This window comes from Piliocolobus tephrosceles, chromosome 9 (genome assembly GCF_002776525.5).
Source record: "Piliocolobus tephrosceles isolate RC106 chromosome 9, ASM277652v3, whole genome shotgun sequence".
Classification (NCBI taxonomy): Eukaryota; Metazoa; Chordata; class Mammalia; order Primates; family Cercopithecidae; genus Piliocolobus; species Piliocolobus tephrosceles.
Genome location: NC_045442.1, coordinates 27,445,707 through 27,468,959, shown reverse-complemented (window position 1 = coordinate 27,468,959; position 23,253 = coordinate 27,445,707). Strand labels below are relative to the sequence as shown.

The 23,253-nt window shown below is 35.7% G+C and overlaps 1 long non-coding RNA gene across 1 annotated transcript; it reads left to right on the top strand.

Moving 5' to 3' along the window:
- Nucleotides 1-4,299: 4,299 nt before the first annotated feature.
- On the top strand, nucleotides 4,300-22,333 carry LOC111538722. The gene is made up of 3 exons (XR_002730438.2): nucleotides 4,300-4,452; nucleotides 21,415-21,417; nucleotides 21,826-22,333. It is a non-coding gene; the product is annotated as an uncharacterized LOC111538722 (long non-coding RNA).
- The last annotated feature ends 920 nt before the right edge of the window (nucleotides 22,334-23,253 follow it).

The following is a 23,253-nucleotide window of genomic DNA, read 5'->3' as shown; positions in this document are numbered from 1 at the left end:
AAAAGAAAGTTAGAATAGCTGTATTAATATCAAAGTAGATTTCAGAGCAAAGAAAATTACCAGAATCGAGACATTACATAACAATAAAAGGGTAAATCCACCAAGAAGCCGTAACAACCCTACATGTACATGAATATAACAAAACAGCCTCAGAACATGAAGGAAAACCTAAAAGAACTCAATGGAGAAGTAAAAAAATCCACAATTATATCTGTGGATTTATTTATCAGTCATAGATAAACTAGTAGACAGAATATTGGAAAAGATATAAAAGGACCAAATGCCACCAACGATCAACGGGTTCTAATTGATATTTACGTAATTATCCATCCAAGCAGGAAAATACTTATTATTTTCAAGTGTATACCCAATACTTACCAAATAAGGATATCCCGATTCATAAAACAAATCTTAACAACGTAAAAGAATTGATATTATACAAAATATGTTCTCTGATTGCTGTGGTTTTCCCACCTAAACTCATGCTGAAATTTGATTCTTAGTGTGGTGGTGTTGGGAGTTGGGGCCTAGTGGGAGGTGTTTGAGTCTCAGAGGTGATCCTTCATGAGTTGATTGATGCCCTCCTACGGGAGTGAAATTTTGCTCTCTCAGGATTGGATTAGTTACCAGAGAGTGAACTGTTACAAAAGCAAGTTGGACTTCCTAGACTCTCTCTTCCTCTTGTGACAAGCGACCTCTTTTCCCATGCCAGTTTCTGACCCAACATGTGGCCCTATGCTTTTGAGTTTCCCAGCCTGTAGAATCCTGTGCTAAATAAATGCGTATAGAAAACAAACTACCAAGTCTCAGGTATTCTGTCATAGACACACTAAACAGACTAACACACTGACCATAACTGAATTAAACTATAAATAAACAATAGAAAGATAGGTAAATTTCCAAACTCTCAGAAATTAAACAACACATTTTCAAATAGTCCATGGGTCACAGAGAAGATCCTAAGAGAAATTGGAAAATATTTTCAAGAGAAATAAAATGAAAATACAACATATCAAAATTTGTGGGATGCTGCTGGAGCAGTGTTTAGTGGAAAATGTGTAGGATTAAATGTTTATTTTAGAAAGAATAAAAATAATATAGTCATTTTGAAACAGAGTTTGTCAGTTTCCTGTCAAGTTAAACAGACACTCTATTGCCCAGAAATTCCACCCCACCCAAAAGAAACAAAGCATGTGTATACAAAGGCTGAATGCAAATGTATATAGCAGCTGTATTAATAATAGTCAAACCTGGAAACATTTATATGGTTCATTCAACAATATAAATAAAACAATATAAGCATTCAACTGGTGAATGTATAATCTATTATGCTATATCCACACAATTAACTAGTACTCAGCAACAAAGGCGGTGAACTATTGATATATGAAACAATGTGGATGAATCTCAAAAGCATTATGCTAAATGAAAGAAGCCAGATACAAAAAGTGAGATCATACATATCCTTGTCTACTTCCTAAAATCAGAGGACACTATTCAATACTTATTTAACCATGAAGACTTATGCTATCTGATGCCTTTGTGTTGAAACTCTTTATCAGATTGAGAAGGTTTTCTTCTGCTTCAAGTATGTTGAGAATATTTATTATATGTGTTTAATTATATTACATTTCCTTTTTCCGATTGAGAAAATCATTATTACTAATAGACTTTAATATTAAATTAAATTCTCTTACCTGGGATGAACCCCACTTGGTTATATTATATTATATCCCCAAAACCAAATCCCTTTACTATCTCCAAATCAAAATCTCTTTAATATTCCTCATTACAGTAATGCAGTGTTTCCAAAATTCATTGCTTCACAGAACATTTAATTTTTCTGTTAAGACATTTTTCAGGCTTTGTGTTCCACAGAACTATTTATAAATCACTGACATAAATAAGTTAATTAAAACCTGAAGTATATAGCTAGCAATCATTAATTTCTTTCATCTTTACCCATGTACTCACCAATGACTTCTAACATTTTGAAATGAAAGACACAAGATTTGCAGTTACTCTTACACTTACAAATGATCACTTTAAAGCATAATTTCAAAGAACAGGCTGCATATTCAAGTGGGAACAACTTGTGCATAAATCTTAAGATATTATTTGCCACATATTGATATAATAGTTGTAGAAAATGTTTTATTCTGTGGATGGTAGACTCACTGAAAAGCTCTTGCAACTATATTGATTCCTTAATGCAGTCATTTCCTTGAAATATATTCACTTGTCTTGATCTGGCTCTTTGCAGTAAGAATTTAATCACAGTTTTTCACTGGTTAACCACTTTGCAGTCCTTTAAAATTTCAAGAAGTTCTGGCTACCATCTGAAATTAAATAAGTTAACCATTGACCTTGGAAGTTACATAAAAAACTTTTTTAAACTGGAGATTGCTTTTTTCTGTAGTCAGAGTTACTATTTTCCCAGGGATGCTAAGTAACATTAATCTATGAAGATAGGTGGCTTTTCCCTGTGCACCTTCTCACACACATACACACACACACACAGCACACACATGCATGTGAGCGCGCCAATAGATACTTGAATTAGATACTTTTATTTGGAGAGACTGGGATTCTTGAACACCTGGGCTCAAGAAATCCATTGCTTCAGCCTCCCAAAGTGCTGAGATTATAGGAGTGAACCACCATGCCTGGCCAAAAAATATTTTTTAAGCAGAGGCTTAAGTATCAAATATAAAATGAAAAGTATTTTATAAACTAGACTACTGGACTAGAACATTTAGTAAACTTTTTTTTTTTTTTTTTTTTTTTGGAGACAGGGTCTTGTTCTGTTACCTGGGCTAGAATACAGTGGGAGGCTCATAGCTCAGTGCAGCCTCGAACTCCTGGGCTCAAGCAATGCTCTTACCTCAGCTCCCAAGTAGCTGGTCTAACAGGCATGTGTCAGCATGCCTGGCTAATTTTTTTTTTTTTTTTTTTTTTTTTTAAAGAGACGGGGTCTCCCTTTGTTGCCCAGGCTGATCTCAAACTCCTGGCTTAAAGTGATCTTCCCAGTGTATCCTCCCAAAATGCCAGAATTACAGGCATGTGGCGCCATGCCCAACCTAGTAAACTTATTTTTAAGGTAGCTTGGTTTAAATAGTGAAGTGCTATAGACAGGAGAGACTTGACATTCTGCATTTGTCTGGGACTATTCAAACCTAAAACTTAGACCTTACCTTATTACGTGAAGGAAGGACTAGAACAAAGGTAATACTCATAGACCCAAACCAAGAAAGAAAGTTTGCTCAAGATAATATTAAGGGAGATCACCTAGACATCTTCTCCAGCCTGGCTGCTGGGGTAGATTCTAGAGGGGAGAGAAGAGGAAAAAGATGCCTGGGTTTTTTCTTTGGCGAGTGAAGAATATTGTACTTTACTTACCATACTCTTTTTACTGAAGGGAGAGAAGAAAGGTAAGATATGGGTGGGCTTTCTCCATTTTGAAAGGGAGAAAAAGAAGACCATGGAAGTGATGAATTTTCCCTTCTATTAAGAAGAAAGGTGAAGTATAGGGAATAGGAGAGAGTAACATACTAGAAATTCTTCCTTTGGAGCTCAGTACTATTTTAATACTCTCCACATCACCCCCACTTTTTTGGACACAGAACTTATTTCAAACAAAGTAAAGTAAGCACTGAACTGTAAATCTATGAATGTGGTCCTCAGTTTTCTTCATATGTAAAGTGAAAAGTTTGGGCTAGTCTCTGAGATGTCTTCTATCCACATGTACCTGAAATGACCCAAGCTGCAGGCACTGTTCAACACACCTCGTCACTACTGGACTGGATGGCCAGGTGAATATTCTGGCTTGCTCATTCTGCTAGCAACAGCTGGGGCTGAAAGAGCTTGTGGCAAATCTCAGGCTACAGAAGGCCTGGTCAAGGACTTACTCGCTGAGCACTGCTTCCTCTCCCTCTTGCTCAGCTTGGTAAGAGTATCAAGGGCATAGAAACTGCAAGTTCCCCAGGATCAGCAAATGCATTTTGCTCTTTAGGCTTCTCCTCCTGGTGCTCTGCTGCCCTTTCTTCTCAGAAACCCCACTGGTGCTCACACTGGGGCATTTAACAGCTCCTTTCAGTCACTTTTGTGTCCAAGGGCTGATGCCCATGCAGAGCCTGCTGGCTATTGACTAAAGGTTGGTGGTAGCCACCTCATGCCTGCAAACCACGAGGTTTGAGTATCTCAGGAGAAAGCTCTGGAACAATGCCCTCCTTGATGTCAGAGTGTGTGGGGTCTTGCTGAAGATTTGCCAGGCAGCCAAGAGAAAGTGTTCCCCACATAGAACAGGGGGAGACTTGAATCCCAGAGAAAACCTAACAAAACAGAAATGACTCTTGATGAACCTCTTGCTCTGGACTGGTGCCCTAGAAGTGAATGAAATTGTTTTAAAGATTACCAAGAAGATATAACATATATCAAATGCAGCATTAATATGTGAGTATTATATTTTATTTTATTCTTAATTGTGGCATAACACATGTAAAATTTATCATCTTAGCTCTGTTTAAGTGCGCAGTTGAGTAGTGTTAAGTGTATTCACGTTGTTGTACAATCTCCAGAACTCTTTTCATCTTGAAAAACTGAAACTCTGTGCCTATTAAACAACAATTTATATTCTTCCCTTTCCTGGATTCCTGGCAACCACCCTACTGCTTTTGTTTTTAATAAATGTGACTACTCTGTGTATCTCATATAAATAAAATAATACAGTATTTGTGTTTTTGTGACAGGTTTATTTCACATAGATAATGTCCTCAAAGTCCATCCATGATGTAGCTATGTCACAATTTCCTTCCTTTATAAGGTTAGGTAAAATTTCCTTGTATGTATATACCACATTTTGTTTATCCATTCACCTGCTTGTAGACACTTGAGGTGCTTTCACCTTTTTGCTATTGTGAATAATTATGTTATGATAAAGGGTATACAAATATCTCTTTAGGATCCTGCTTTCCATCTTGGGAGGTATACATGTAGGCATGGAATTTCTAGATCATACAGTAATTCTATTTTTAATTTTCTAAGGGATCACAAAAATATAAGTGCTATTGTCTGAATATGTATGTCTCCACAAAATTCATATGTTGAAATCCTAACCCCCAAGATGATGATATTAGGAGGTGGAACCTTTGGGAGGTGATTAAGTCACATGGGTGTAGCCCTCACGAATGAAATTAGTCCGCTTATAATAAAGAACCCAGAGAACTCTCTTTTCTTGGTGATTGACATCATTTCCTCTGTGGAAGTGAATATAAAAAGAGACACTGTAGAGGACCCTGAGATAATATATGGCTAATGATGAGACCCTTGCAGGTGGTATAGAAGCCTCTGGTTTGCCAGAGCAGATTCATATCTGGATCAAAAGGACGACCCTAGTTGCTTAACAGGGAATAGGGTTTCATGAGAATGCAACAGTTTATTATAATTTATAATTATTATATTATAATAATTACAGGAAAAGTTTATTATAATTTATAATTATTATATTAATTTATAATATAATGTAAAACTTACAATTTATAATTATAATTTTAAAATATCTTTAATTGTATACCAAAGTCATTCATATTATATATATGATACATATGTAAAATACATGTATATGAATATTTCTGCAAACAAATCTTTCAAATGTAAAACCAGGAAAGAAGCTGATATTCAAACTCTCAGTTCTACTTCCTTGTCCAGCAAAGATGATATCAAGCAGAGTATATTGGAAATAACCTCATAAAACCTCAGGCACTAGCATACCCTATACCTAGTCATAATGTCAACAAATAAACCCGCTGCTTGATAGAAGCCCACCAAACAAGTTCCTACGTAGCCGACTTTCATTTCCTTTCCAGGATAACGAGGAGGAAAAGAGATATCATGAGCTCTAAGATGGATACTTTAGAAGGAACAGTTCTTTCAATGATTCTAGATATCTTATCTGGCTTAACATATCTTCTGACATTCACAGAGAACCTGTTACTATTTTGCATATGTTTCTTCCGGACCTATGTCTTATTTCTGCCTGCCACACAAATCCAGAGTACCTATGATTTAGATTACTGTATTATTTTCCCAGTTGCCGTAATATATTCAAACAGATCAAGAATGTGAGATGGGCTCTAACTAGACTCAGAATAAAATCTCTCTAGCTCTTTATTAATCTCATTTCCTTGAAAAGCAAACAAAACCCTACCTGAGGTATAATACAAAACACTTGCTTTGCTATTACTATGGCTATCCTATTTCTTCTATTTCTTCAGGAGTGCTGTTGTCAAAAATGATTCTTCTGATTTTGGTGGTTGTACCCTACATCATCATTTAGAGCTCACACATTTGAGAAAGCAATTGAAATGACACTTGTTTTACTGAAGTCAATATTAGTTAACCTGTTGTTTACCTGTGCTACAGCCCTATGCTTATAAGCATAGGAATTTCGATCCATGTCTAGCCTGTCTCTGATCTCTGTAGGCAGAACGGAGATTATTTCTTGAAAAATAATCCAGGTAATAAAGGATTTGCTTCAACCTTTGTACAGTATTTTCTCAAGACTAAATCCCATGAACAATTATATCTACAAATGGATACCACATTTGTTTCTAACCACAATTTCAATGACTTCTACATCATCTTAGTGATAATAATGTAGGACAGAATGTTTGTGTCTCCTGATGGATATCATCACAGATTTTGATAATGCCATGCAGATTGTTTTACAAGGTCCTGGAGAAAACATAAAGGCCATGAGAACAGCGTCTATGAAATGAATGCAGTGGAGCTAGTGACAAGTCTAGGGTCTAGGAAAAAGTCGACTTACCCCAAATTTGCTGATTTGTGCCATTCAGTTGACTCTGCCCTTGCTCTTGGCTTGCTCCTTGGTCATATGTTCCTGGACTGAGGCTTTAACATGCCTTTAGGAAAGAACTGCCAACATTTCTAGCAGGATATCCAGTACTAAGATCCAAGGCAAAATGCACGCCACTGAAGAAGCTCATAGCTTCTAACAAAGCTCGATTATGTATTTGTTGATGAGAGAAAGCCTTAAGGTGAAAGACAGAATATTGACTTAATTTCTTAAAGGAAAAACCTAATGGAAATAGATTCAATCAGATCCTTAACTTACCATAGAAAATATATTATGATAGAACTACAATTTCAGATGAGACTGAGAAACCAGCTGCCTTCAGCATCTTCTGTGATTGATTTACTCTAAACCAGGAATGAGATCTGCAAACCACCAGGTTCTACTCACCACCCTTTATTTCCTTCTTTCTTGTGGAACTATGAAAGCTTAGGGAGACCTGTTAGGCTTGGACTTGTGAACTACAGTTCTCCAACAGCAAATGTGTCATGCATTCCCTGGGCAGAAGGGTCCATGATCACAGGCTGTGTTATCAACCTGTCTCCAAGAGCAATCAAAGAATGTGTGGGATGTCTGAGAAGGACACTAAGCGAGCTAACAGCTGGACTGGGAGAAAAAAATAACTTTCCATGGAATGTTCAAAAATTATGTGGTACCCTCAGAACATGCAAGTAAACAATTATAGATATGTGTGGATATAAGATGGCTACAAACATCTACACGCACTGAAAATAAAATCTGCATCCATAATCAACAAAACTCCAGACTGGGTTCATATTCTTAAACATAAAATGCAACTTATGAAGAAATTCTGAAATTTTATTCCTCCCTCCCAAAGAAAATCTTCACAATACTATAATCTCTTCGTAGATTTTGAAACACTTCTATGAAAAAAAATTATAATTTTGTTTTTAGTCAAAATATTGTCCTGGATAAGTACCATAGCCCTTTAAGATGTGTTATCAGTACAATTTTCCAAATGACTAACTTCTAACAATAAAGTCCAATTTCCCCTCAACAACTAGGTGTCATGTTTGTTTCTCTGCTGAAAGTCAAGCGACTCCTCTGGTTTGCAGATTACAAGACAATGTTTAGATGAGGTGTCAGGCTGTACATGCATATGCGTCTTCTAATATAGTCTTAACATTATCAAAGTAGTGATTTTGAATTTTGAAATTGTGGCCTGTTTTTACACAACATAATTCACATAACTCCACATAGATACTGAGATTTATGTAGTAGGATGTATTTGTCTAAGCCAATCCCATGTAGGAATAGCATAGGAAACAATATGCCATACTTGCATGCCTGGGTTGCTGGTCCTAGGTTTGGTGAAGTTGATATTGTGGGTTAAGAATTTTCAGAACATTTTCCAGGGAGTACAGCAAGTTTTGGTATATGGGTTGATAAAACTTAAAAGATGCTTTCAAGGACTTCTGCATTGAGACAGTACAATCAAAAGGCAAAAGTCTGTAGCTTCTAGCTTTACCTGTTTCAACCCTGAAAAATGTTCAGCCTGGACCCTAGTAAGCATAACTATTTGAAATTTTGGAATAGAGTGAAAAGGTCATACCTCAGGACCTCAAAATGTTGGAAAAAAAAAATACATGAGTCATTTTCACACAACATTGCTCAAATGTTGCACGGAGATTGATCATAGATTATTTGGAAACCATTCTATGAACATTTGTAGCCAATGGCTTTCATTCAGATGCGTTCTGAATTTAGTAAGAAACAGAGACTAGATTTTTTTGATATTATTGAAATATTCAGTAACCACTACTCTTTTGAATGTTAATAGCATTAAATTTGTATTTGTATTTTGCCAAGGCACTCTCCATTACCTTCCGCATATTGATATAACTTTGCTTCTCGTAATATATAAAAATGACCCTTAAATCTGTAGTAACAATGGTCCAAGAATGTAAATAACTGAGTATATGTGAATGAATACATGGATGGACAGATGGAGGAATTAAAAATAAAAATAAATAAATGCAGAAACAAATGAATGAATAAAGCCAGTAGAAAGTGAGTATAGTTAGTACCTGGGGAGGGACGTGTTCAACTTTTGACAGGGAAGTCAGAGAAAGGGTCTCTGACATGATAATATGAGTAAAGTAAGATCTGACCAAAGGAGCTGAGAATGTAAGCCTCGTGCATTCTTTGAAGAAGAATGTTTCAGACAGAGGAAAGAGAATAAAGATCTAGAGGCAGAAACATATCTGACATGATTGAAGAACAAAGAGGCCGGTGTGGTAGCAGAATGAATGAAGGGCAGAGATGTAGGATATGGGTTATAATTCCAGGGGAGCCAGATTGTATGAGCTTTTAGAGGCCCCTATAAATATCTTGGCATTTATACCCAATAAATACAAATGTTTACTTAAAAAATTATAATAGGAAATGAAATTTAAGTTCAGCTTTTCTGCATCACTCATAATTTGTCAGGTATTATTTTTCTAGTAGTGGATGAGTGTTGAACTATACAATTTCTCATCTTATCCTTTTTGTTGTCAATAGTCTTACTTATTGAGACGTGAAGCTTGTAGCTGTGTAATAAAAGAAAATTAATTTTAATTGTTAGATTTAGTACTATACACTAATATCCTTCATTAATGTACATCTTCAATGAAGACCTCTAAGAAATTTCTACGTGCTCAGTACTGTGCTAGGAAATAATTGCAAACTCCAGGAGGATTGGGCATGATTGCTTCAAAGTGCTCCTTTTCAGGATTAGCACAGCTCAATAACACATGCTCAATAATATGTCCAGAATAAAGAAGTTACTAATAAATGAGGATACAACGGTGAAGAGTATATAGTTGGTGTCTGATTTCATGGAACATACAGTCAAATGAAAGAGTGATTTAAAAATAAGCAACTGTAGTACAGTTATGCACCAAACAACAATGTTTTGGTGAAGAACAGACCCCATATATGATGTTGGTTCCATAACATTATTATGGAGCTGAAAAATTTTTGTCACCTGGTATCTTAATCGTCTTGATCCTTTGTAGGTCTAGGCTAATACATGTGTTTGTGTCTTAATTTTTAACAAAAAAGTTTTAAAGTAAAATATATAAATTTGCAATAGAAAAAGGCGTATAGAATAATGACATAATGAAAGAAAATATTTTTGTACAGCTATACAGTGTGTTTGTATTTTGAACTAAAAGTTATTACAAGAATCAAAAAGTTAAAAAATTAAAAGCTTATAAAGTAAAAAATTACAGTTAAGGTTAATTTATTATTTAAAAATATTTGTTTATAAATGTACTGTAGCCTGATTATATAGTGTTTATGAAGTCTCCAGTAGTGTTCAGCAATATCCTAGGCCTTCAGATTCACTCACTACTCACTCACTCATTCTCCCAGAGCAATAGTCAGTCCTGTAAGCTTTGGCTACAGGAAGTACCTTACATAGGGGTACCTTTTTTTTCTTTAAATCTTTTACATTCTATAATGTTTAGATAATGACAAAATCACCTAAGGAATACTTTTTTCAGAACATATTCCCACTGTTAAGCGACTCATGACTGTGATGAAGGAAGGATAGTTTCAGCGTGATGGTGATTAATCATTACAGAATTCAGTAACAAAGTAACTATTACCTAAAATATCAACACTAAGAAAAGTCATTGAAATACTGACCAGTGTTGTTGGAGAAAATTGGAAGAAAAAGACTAAGCATACAAATGGCAGATATTTATTTCTTGTTTAGAATATGATTAGGCTGAATGGTGAAATGCACCTAACAAAATTAAGTCAACTTTATAAATGGTGCCAGGGTGTTTATTAGATTTGCTTGAAAATTTCTCAAAAAATTATACAAGACTTTGGCAATTTATTACAAAGCCAATTCTATGAATATAATCACTAAAAAAAAAATCTATTGCCTCAGCATCTTCACTAAGAACAAGAGTAGGCACAAAAACTCAAAAGCAATTTCAAAGCATGTTGATTTCGCCCATATTCTTCTTATAGATAATTCATTAAAGCCATGCAAATGTCAATTCACAAATCAAAGACACATTTGTATCTTCACGTTCTTACATGTAAAAAGAGAAACCATGCACGTTTATGTAAGATATGTCATTTCAGTGTATAATTACCTGTCAGCTTTCAGGAAAAATGAATATTCAGGGACACAGGAAGAATCACCGTACATCAAAAAGGAAAACATCATTGATTGTTCTGGAAGTCATTAACTAAATTGTCTATTTACAAACCTTAGCATGAGTCTAAAATTACCTAATGCATTTCTTGTAGAAAATAAAAAAAGAAATAGTATCTAACAAACAGAATCTTGATTATTAGAAGGGATTTTTACAGTTTCCAAAGCAGCAGTTGGCAAACCTTTTCTATAAAGGGTCAGACCAAATATTTCAAGCTGTGCAGGCCAAACATTCTCTGTCACTGCTACTCTGCCGCTGCAGTTGAAAGCAGGCTTTGTGAACAAATGAGCATGGTTGATAAAACTATTTACAAAAGCAGGCAGCATATCAGATGTGGCTCAGGGGTTACCGTCTGCGGACCCCCACTCTAGAAGATTTTCAGATTAAAGAAGCTCTGGGGATGCTTAGTATTTACGTGACCACAACCGGATACATTCCAAAGTCATGAGTGCTATGGTATCTCAGGTGGTATCAAGCCTGGCGAACAAATCCTATTTATGTAAGTCCACTGAAAAAACAAACGGAAAACTTTACCTGAACTTGCCTGCAGTTGATACATTCTGGGAGAAATGAAAAATACATTTAATGACAGAAATTAACCCATAAAAAGATGTTTGAGCAAGAAGGATGTGTGAATCAAGTGTGTTCAATCTTTTTCAGCAGAACCACCTGAAATTCACAAAAGCCGAAAATAGATTAAGCTAGACATCAAGATGTCTGGATTCTATTATGGGCTTTGCTAGTAAGAGCTCATATGACCTCTACACTTCAATTTCTCTAACTCTAAAAAAAATAGTATGTGAACTTGATGAACTCTGAAATTATTTCAGACTAGAAAAGTTAATGCTATTATGAATGAAATGAACATTTTGATAATATTGCCAATAGGAAGAAACCATGTCTGAGAGAGCCAGTGGTGACTAAGAGGACAGGTGTCCCACCAGGCAGACCTGCTATGAGCATTCAACATTTGAGTTGCCAGGGACTTTTTAATGACAATGAAATCAAGATGATGGAATGCCTCATAGAATACATGCCATAAGTTCCAGGCAGAGTCTGTTCATCACCCAGATAACCAGTAGACAAATGTACACTGTGGAAAAGGTAGAGAGAGACCAGCTGCCAGTAAGCCAAAGCATTCATTGCTTGCAAAGTAGAAGCAAATGTTGCTCACATCAGAGCATATGAAGCAAGGCCTCCTATTTCTGTGTGTGTTGGTATCCATACATTTCTTTTAAAAAAAGGTCAATTTATACTTGGTTATATTTGATTATTAAAGGCTAAGATGCTGCATTTGAGTGTGAATCTGGAAAACTCTCAATCCAAGAAATTCTCAAGAAAGGTAATCTCAGATTCCTAGGAGCTCAGGTTTTAAAATTCATCAGAAAGAAAGTACTGGTGGAGAACTGCTTGGAGGATATGTTACCTCTTGATGACACTGGGTTCTTTAAAATCTATCCTTCCATTGAGTCAGACCATCAGAGAAACAAACTTCTAAGATGTCCCACATTGTCCAATCTATCCCCTCTACCTGCTCACCATAGAATTGCTTTTACAGAATCAGAGTTTGCTGCAATGCTATAAACATACACTGATGATACTTACTTACAGTGTAGCCACATGTTCTGGGGTGCCTGGGACAATCCTAGTTTATACCTATGGTCCTAACATAATGACTGATAAATGCTTTTCCAAGAACCACTTTTCTCTAAATGAAGGCAACTTAAACAATTCAATCATTTAAAAAAAAATCACAAGGAAAAGGAAACAAACACACAAACATGATTTAGTGGACCCTCTTATTTTTCCTAAATCAAGTGGGAAGAAAGAGAAGCATTCTCAACCAATGGATTTTCACCATTCTAGAGCAGGTATGGGAAATACTGACACTGAAAAAGGAAAATTAATCAACATCTTACTGCTTCTTGGTCACCAAGGAAAGTGGATCTTGACTTGAATCACAAGTGGCACAGTGTTTCTGTGATCAGGGTTCAGCAAATAGATGGCAATTGTATGACCTGATACATGCCGGCTCTCTTGCCTCAGGTTGCCCTGGAGAAACGACGAAAGGGCCATAGGTCCCTTACTTTTTGAGGACCACGTTTCATTGCAAGCAGCCAAGCATCTAGCATCCAGAAAGATTAGATAAAAACAACTCACCAATCCTTTTCAAATATATCACTTCCCTTTAAAGTACAGCGATTTGTTCCTGGATTCGATTAGCTACACAATATTCTAGCTATAGCAGTTCACTATACTTTTAATATGCCCAAATTTTAACTAATTAGTGGGACACCAAAACAATCAAGTGGAGAGTGCAACATTTGTTTTGGAGGAACCAGACTCTAAAATATTATCATCTACATCCTTTTATTTTCTTTAGTTTACATTGATTATAGCTTTTTATTTTAAATCATTGTTGGAACAAGGCAGTTTATAAATAAAGAATAGAAAAGTATGAATTAAATAGTGAGATGACATGATATTTACCAGGGTTCCTGAAATCATACTGAGACTTTCCAAGGGAAGAATGATCCTTGTTTATTTAACAATCAACAAATAGCAATGTGCACTATGTTAGGAAAGATAACACTATATCACCCCCTGAATATTCTATGTAGCTTTAGGTGGTCTTACTTATTTCCTTTCCTTCTCTAGTAATAGAGGGCAGTTGCACACAATGAGCATCTCTCCGATGTGCAGCTCTTTTAATGAACAGGTCATATATTTGCTTGAAAGATAGGTCTGTGGAAATATATGGTAATGGAAGATTTTGTTCTGCCCACTGATTTATTTAAAAATCCTTTGGATTGAGTGGAAAGACCATTTTAATGGTCTTTTTTGCATCCTACAAGAAATATAATAATCAACAGCTAACTCAAACATAACTTTTGAAGGAATCGTAGCTAAAAAAGAAAATGGGAAGGTAGTGCTGTGGGTTAACTTGTGTCCTCCATAAAGACAAACTGAAGTCCTAAACCCTAGTACCTACAAATGTGACTGAATTTAGAAATAGGGCCTTTATAGACATAACTAGCTAAGATAACGTCATACTAGGTACAGTAAGCCCTATATCCAATGACTGACACCTTTATGGAAGCCCATGTGAAGACACAGAGACACATAGGAACGAAGGCCACATAACAACTGAATTAGATATTAGGATGATAAACTACAGTTCAAAGAACAGCAAGAACACCAGTAATCACCAGAAGCTGGAAAAGACACAAAAGCATCCTTAAGTAGAGTCCTTAGAGGGAGCAGGAGCCTGTTGACACCTTGATTTCAGGTTTCTAGCCTCCAGAACTGTGAGAGAATACATTTCTGTCCTTTTAAGCCATACATTAAGCAGTACTTGATTACAGCAGCCCTAGGAGACTACAGCAAGAGACAAACTCCCTTTGTTAGGACCCCCTTATCACTTGCTTTCCAACTTCTTACTCTCCAGGGTAATGTGCATTTTATTGAGATTCTATATTTTAAGTTAAAAGATGACAGTATAGTTTGCCAGTAAACAGTGTGAGCTTTGGAGAAAGAAAGATCTGAATTTAAATCTGGCTTTACCATTTGTTAATGAAGCATCTTGGCCAAGTCACTTGATCTCTCTAATATTCAGTTTCATTATAATTAAAGTGGGAATAATTACAATGTTTACTTAGAAATGTGATCACGTAAGTAAACAATGAGCATTGACCTTACACAGAGGATAAAAGACACAGAAATAAGAGACATTAAAGTCATAAAAAAGAAGTTAAATTGTTTGCAGATGCCATGATATTACATATAGAAAACCCTAAAGACCACCAAAAAACCGTTGGAACTAAGAAAGAAATTCAATAACATTTCAGGATACAAAATCAACATACAAAAATCAGTTATTTTCTATAGACTAACAAAACCTATCTGAAATCTGTAAGATGTTGAATAAAGAAATTGAAGAAGACATAAATAAATGAAAAACTATTCTGTGGATTGGATTGGAAGAATTAATATTGTTAAAATGTTCATACTACCCAAAGAGGTCTATATGCCTAATGCAATCCTTATCAAAATTCCAATGACATTTTTCACAGAAATAGGAAAAAAAATCTAAAATCTAAATTTGGATAGAACCATTACATAGCCCAAATAACCAAAGCAATTCTTAAGAAAGAACAAAAAAGCTGGAGGCATCACAGTCCCTCATTTTAAAATATATTACAAAGCTATTGTAATCAAAACATCACAGTACTGGCACAAACAGACATATGCATTCATGGACAGGAATAGAGAGCCCAGAAATGAACCCATACATATATGATTAATTACACTTTGACAAGACTGCCAAGAATACACAATGGGGAAAAGATAGTCTCTTCAGTAGAGGGTGACGGGAAAACTGGATATCTATGTGTAAAAGAATGAAATTGGACCCTTCTTATATACCATATTAAAAAAGTTAACTCGACATAAAGATTTCGATGTAAGACCAGAATCCATAAAAGTCCTAGAAGAAAATAGGGGAAAACTCCATAATATTGGTCTTGGCAATCACGTTTTGGATATGACACCAAAAGCATAGACAGTAAAAGCAAAAATAAACAAGTGGGACTACATAAAATTTTAAAAAACAAACTTCTGCATAGAAAAGAAAACAATCCTGTGGGCATGATGTCAAATGCCTGTAATTCCAGCACTTTGGGAGGCTGAGGCAGGAAGATGCCTTGAGCCCAGTTGTTCGAGACCAGCCTCAGCAACATAGCGAGACCACATTTCTGCATTTTTTTTTTAATTAGCTGGGTATGGTGATGCATGCCTGTAGTCACAGCTACCTGTGAGGCTGAGGTGGGAGGACTGCTTGAGCCTGAGAGGTTCAGGCTGCAGTGAGCTGTATTCATGCCACTGCACTGCAACCTGTGACAGAGCAAGGCCCTATCTCAACAAAAAAGAAAAAAACATCAACAAAATGAAAAGGTAATCTACAGAGTGGGAAAAATATTTGCAAACCATATATCTGACAAGGTATATGGAAATATATATGGTATATGGAAATATATAAGGAATCCAAATAACTCAATATATATGGCAATATAAAAATACAAATAAACCTGATTTAAAAATGAACAAAAAAGTGAATAGACATTTTCCTAAAGAAGACATACAAATGACCAATAGGTATATGAAAAAGGTGTTCAACATTACAAATCATCAAGGAAATTCAAATCAAAACCATAGTGAAATATTGCCTCACTCTTCTTAGGATGGCTATTATCAAAAAGATAAGAGACAACAAGTGTTGGCCAGGGTATGGAGAAAGGAAACCCTTGTACACCATCAGTGAGAATGTAATTTGGCACAGGCATTATGGAAAATAGTATAGAAGTTCCTCAAAAAATTAAAAATAGAATTATTATATGTTCCAGCAATATATACTTCTGGGGATATATCCTGATAACTTGAAATCAGTATAGTGAAGAGATATCTGCACCACATGTTGATTGCATCATTATTCAGAATAGCCAATGGCTACACATAATCGAAGTGTCCGTTAATGGATGTCACATGTATCATGGAATATTTATCAGCCATAAAAATAAGGACATTCTGCCATTTGCTACATCATGATAAACCTGGAGGACATTAGGCTAAGTGAAATAAACCAGACAGAGAAAGACAAATACTATTTAATCTTGCTTGTGTGTGGAATCTACAAAAGTAAAACTCATAGAAGCAGAGAGCAGAACAGTGGTTGTCAGGGACTGAAGGGTGGAGGAAGTGGAGAGATATTGTTCACAGGGTAAAAACTTTTAATTATTGTTCAGTTTTATTAAGATATAATTGACAAATATAAATTATATATATATATATGAACAATGTAATTTTTTGATATGTGTTGTGAAATGTTTAAATCAAGCTAATTAGCTTATTCATCACTTCACGTACTTATTTCTTTGTGTTGAGAACATTTAAGATCTACTTGCTCAGCATGTTTCAGGTATACAACACATTACTATTAACTGTAGTCACCATTCAATCAGACTAAAACTTTGTAAAAAAGGGTAATAACTTTTTGTTGTAAGATGGATATGTTCTGAGGACTAATGTATAGCATGGTGACTATAGTTAATAATACTGAACGGTAACAGTGCATTTTAAATGTCTTCAGCCCCCTACACACACAAATGATTAATATGGCTGATGATGGATGTGATAATTTGATTGTGGTAACATTACACAGTCTACACATGTATCAAGCCATTGCATTGTCCATCTTAAAGATATACTATGTTGTCAATTAAATATTTAAAATAAGAAAAATAATAAAAAAACCATTGTGCTGATTAGGTATGCACTGGTTCTCCAGTTTAGGATTTAGGTTCATGCCAACCAGGAGTATGATTACAACAGATATGAGGTAGAACTGAAATGGACAGCATATGGAAGTCTTTTCTAGCTATGGGGTCTGATGAACCACTTAATATGGCAGTGGTGGCTATAAGGATTCCTGCAGATTTGACAGACAACTCAGCAGGATGTTGAGACTCTGCTAGAAGCAAGAAACCCTGATTTTCTTTACACCCCCACCAATCTGTCAAGATTTAGGGTTTGGATTAGAAATTAAGACAAAGATGGTAGCAAAAGAAAGCACAATATAATCTTTCATCAAAGGGCCTCAGCTAAACTGCTCTTAAAGATTCAAACTGGAATATGTCACCCAAACTCTCATTCTGTTCTATTTTTAATTTCTCAGCCATCACAGATGTTGGGGTGTGTGTGTGTGTGTGTGTGTGTGTGTGTGTGAACTACTTAACTTTATTTTGCATTATGGCACTGCAGCTCTTGTTTTGGCTATATTTCTCCTGTAAGTCAAGAAAAAGTAAGTAGAAAACAAAACAGCAAAGTCACACATATAGTTACTACTCCTCTAACATTTATCTAAATCAATATTTAGATAAAGGAGTAAAAAGCAAAGAATAAACCAGAAACTGTGGTGTTTCTGAACCTTTCTGTTACTACTTCTTACATCCTCTGGTACCTGCTAGAGTTTAGACTTGTGGTCATGGATTTGAGAAAGCAAGGGACATATCCATACATGAAAAAATGACAATGAAGTTCACATCCATGAGTTACTATCTTCCACAGTTATTTAGCTGACCATGGAGAAAAAAAAGAAGTCTTAGCTAGATGAATAGGGGCAAGGAGGAAGTGGAAAATAATTTTGCATTAAGGCTCTACAGTGTATGCACCCCACATTATTTCTCTTTTAAACATGAAATTCAAAGCACATAAATCATTAAGATATAGCAAAAACCCATGCTTTACTGGAATTTAGGGAATATAAATGTTTAAATACCAAGCATTAGTATTCTTCCTTCAGATGATTTATATTTTGAAGTAATCAAAGTAGTAAACGTGCATTCCTCCTCTCCTAGGAATAATTTTCCAAATAACCCTGTCATATTGATTTCTACTTTCTCACACAAATACATACACACACACACACACACACACAAAACACAAGTAATCACAGAAGTTGACGTCACAGAAATGTTATATATTTTGTTCTTTATTTAATGATCCCATAACTTATTAAAAATTGTATATATTCAAGGTGTACAACATGATTTGATACACGTATACAGATAGTTTCCAACTCATGCTCGTTCAATTTACATTTTTTCAACTTTACAATGGTGCAAAAGTGATATGCATTCATACAGCACTCATAAAACTATTATGTTTTTCACTTTCAGTAAATCACATGAGATATTCAACACTTTATTATAAAATAGGCTTTGTGTTCCATGATTTTCAAACGACGTTATTTCCAAATTGCGATGGATTTATTGGGATGTAGCCCCACCGCAAGCCAAAGAGCATCTGTGCATTGTGTAATGATTATCAAAATCAAATTAAATTATCACTTCAAATACCACCCATGCTGCACATTAGATTGCCGGAATTTGTTCATTTTATAACTAAAAGTTTGTACCATTTGATCAGCATGTCCCCATTTTCCCCAATCCCCAGTTCCCAGGTGACCACAGTTCTACTCTCCATTCCTATGAGTTAGGCCTTTTAGATTTCACATATAAGAGAGACCATACAATATTTTTCTTTCATTTCACTTAGCATAATATCCTCCAGGTGCCATGACTCCTTTAGTAAATTGTGTGTTTCTTGGTGGCAGGTGCTCTTTCCTTCTTTTATGTCCCCAATAGTTTCTAAACCAAGACTGCACAGAAGTGCTGCAGGAGTGCTACAGGTGGTAGAGGCCATAGTTCCAGTTTCTGGTATTTATTTATTGTGTGTACCACAAAATGTAGATCAAGGATTTATAAAAGAAAATATTAATTCTTGACTTTCAGTGGCTAGTTTTCATCTGACCCCATATATTGAAAGAAACCGTAAATCCAGGATGGAGTAGCGTCTCACAGCATGATATAATCTCAGCGAGGCTATGGGCTTTTCTGAAACTAAACATACAGGTAGCAGTCAAACACTTAACAGTGATGATTTGGGGATGTTAGGATTCAGTACATTTTATATTCTGGTTCTGTAATCTAGGCAAAATGCTAAAGATACATTTTGATTGCTTGGAGAAACAGAACGAATAGAAAGGGCAAGCATCGTGAAAACTGAAAGTTTCTAAAAGCTTTCTTCAAATGCAGGAAGGACTCTCACATGAAAATGGACATGCTATTTCACAGAGCCACAAAAGACAAAACAGCAATAGAAGTAACCATGAAATGTATTATAATAACTAAATAACTTTATTAATAAAAATATGCTCAAAAGAAAACGTGGCCTTCAGATATAGCTTACGTTTACTAGAATCAGTGAAATAAAATCTTGATTGAGCACTGGCCAAGGACACACAGGGATTTCAAGTGTGTGTGTGTGTGTGTGTGTGTGACCTAAGTTACTGTCCAATTCTATGATTTTTTGAAATGTACCCACCCATGGCAATCAAAGGAAAATTTTAAGTGACTTAACAGAGATTAGACACAGGCTCATAGACCATTAAGATATCATCATAAATCTCCAAAGAAAGGAGATATGTTAGCAACAAAAAGATGCTTTGATTTTTTGACCCTATGTCACTTTAAAATTGCAGAGATCCTAAAAGAAACCAAGATCAAAAATCAGGCTATAGACTCTTTCCCGGTGACTACTTACATCTAGACAGTGAAATGTTTCCTGATAAAACACAGTGATTTATGTTTGTGTTTTAATTTTGAAAAATGAAGACAACCATTGATTTAATTCTGGAAAATCAGTATATATTTTGTCATGCGCAGGTACCCACATCTATGTACTATTCATGCTCTGCCATGTTTTACAGTGCTCAAGCCCAACTGGTTTATGGTAACTGAGCCTAGCTCTTCATGGTACCCTGGACAAAGATGAAGTGAGACCATTAAACATGGAGAAGAACACTTACTAAGAAATCAAAAATGTATTATGATACAAGTGTATTATTGAAGCTATCCTCTCATTGAGGCCCAACACGACTATCTCGTTTCATCTGATACTATACATACTTTTATCTAAGAAACTTATGCTGGCCATGATGATATTAAAGGGAAGGAAAACAGAAAAGTAAGCTTTCCTCCCCAAGTCTTCTTTCATAGCCGGAGATTCTAGACTCTGCAGATTAAGTTGCTCTGCATTTTTTCTCTGTTCTAGATTATTGGCCTAAGAAACTTCTAAAGAAGAGTGGGGAATAGGGAAGCTTCTTCGAGATTCCTCGAAGAAAAAAAAATGTTCCTCATGTAGCTCCCCAGATCCTAAGAACCAAGGTCATAACATTCTACTCTCCACCAATACTCAGATGATAGATAAAACCAGAATGATAAAACTTCAGATCCTTTAATATTACCATGACATAAACTCCATGAGGCCAGCAATTGTTGTCTAATTTTTTTATAACTCTTTTTTAGGGCGTGCCTATCACACAGAAAGCATTCAATAAATGTTTGTTGAATAAATGAATGAATAACAAATCAATGTGTCATTAAATTAAGTTTGATAACAGCATCAAATTATAGAGAAAGTATGTGCAAATCCCTACACTCAAGAAAAGAAAACATTTCATGCATTAACATGATCATTGAGAAATTGATGTTTTAAAATTAGGCTCCTGCAGAGTTCCATTTTACTTCAAATATATATCTATATATCTCCAGAAAATCAAACATTATCATTGTTTATATGTTATTGATTTAGTGCTCTGGACTACATTTCAGAGCTGATCCTGCACCATCTCACATTCAGGGCTCTTTGCAGGTACAGGTACAGGTGCAGGTGCAGGTGCAGGAACTGCTCCAAGAACTCCAGAGACAAAGGTTCTTCTTTGGAGCAGGTTTTGATGCTCACATTAAGAAGGTGGGAACTTGTCAGATCTTTCCTTCCCACTGTGTTTCATTTGTTTATTTGTCTTTAACTAGCAAAAGTGAGAAACTCTTTGTAGCTCAATGGTTATGAGCAAGGCCCCTGGAGTCAGACTGCCTGGGTTTACCATTCACACCACTTAAAATCTGTGTTATTTCACCTTGCTGAGGCTTAATTTCTCCATCTGTATAATGGACACAAAGTAATACCTAACTCACAGATTTATTTTGAAGATTGAGTTTGGAGGTGGAAGTTCACAGCTCAGTGCCTGGTATACAGTAAGTGTTCAATGATTGTTAGATTAATAGGTAGTAAGCATGGTGATAACTGTATCCCACCCTTCCTTTTCGCATTCCCTGCTATGTACCATTCTGCTACCGCTATACTGCCTCCTTACACGAGAATCCCCTGAAAACATGCTGGTATTTGAAAATTCTGCATTCCAATGAAGGGTGTGCACATGGAGGATCCTGATGGTACCTGACTCTGTGCAGATGCAACAGCCCAAACTCTGTCTCTGACCCTACTTCTATCATACGCCCAGCGGATCCCTTGCAACTATATGATTCCTCTGTTAGCAGTTGGTGATAATGGTGCCAGAGAGGGCAGAATTGTTTCAGAATTCACAGAGAGGATGGCATGTTAAAATTAGAATAAATATTCTAGATCAAGACCCTTATTCAGTAAATGAGGACAACGAAAGCAGAGAAGCAGTGTGCCCGACCCAGGTCTGGCTTACTGAAATTCCTGGCTGATGTCTCTGTGTCCCCTATTACTGCCTACCCCTCCCACCTCCTGAGAATGTTTAGTCATGACAACCAGAAGTGATTTGTTAATCAGGGGACCCACTTTGGTGAAAGGAGATGATTCTGTATCATTAACTGATTAAATAAAACAAATTCCAGTATAACATTTACTTTTCTTTCTGCCACCCCTTGGAGGAAAATTTCAAGAAGAAACAAAACTACCTAGCAAACTACATGTTAAGCATTCCAATATTCTGTTTTTAACAAAATATTTTAGTATTTTAAGAAAAAGAATATGAGGACTTCAAAGTGGGGGTCCAATTTGTCTTTGTTATTTTAACTTTTGATGAGCCACATTGTTCTAGCTATATTAATTTGAATCCATCCGGCTCACACAGAGAGACATTTCAAGTGCTTTCCACAATATTGGGAAGGAACGATCTCATGAGGAAAGGATTTTTTTCATGCTGCTGGATTCTTGGAGGCTTTTGCTGAGAATCATCATGTAGGGTGGGGTGGAGCATCATGCATTTATTTAAAAAATATGTATTGAGTAGGTGCCGTGCCAGGCACCACGTCGACTACAAGGGTTATGAAAGTGAGATTCTGACCTTATTCTCAAGGAGCATAGAATCTAGTAGGAAATACTAGTATGTTAATTAATTACTAATAAAAGTCACAGTAAATGTAATGCTAGTGTATATTCAGTGTGCCCTACTAGTCTTACAAGTGGCCCCTAGATCATGCTGGGACTAAAATAAGAGATCTCTGAGGAGCTGTCTCTTGATGGACAAACTGGGAAAGAAAAACTCTTTGAATTAAAGAACAACAGGAGTCTAAAAGTTTTGATTTTAACTTAGCAGATAATTGGCAAAATCTAATCCCTTTCCATTGAAGAATTTATTAAAATCATACAAATGATTACACTCTGGGAATACTCATTAAACACCTATAAGATTCTATGGGAAATTTTCATGAATCAAAGCCCAGATGTGACCCTATGGTCAAATATTTAGAGACTATTTGGAAGAAGGCTGATTTTTCCTTATATCAGTTACATGCTCCTATCTAGTAACAAGATTTC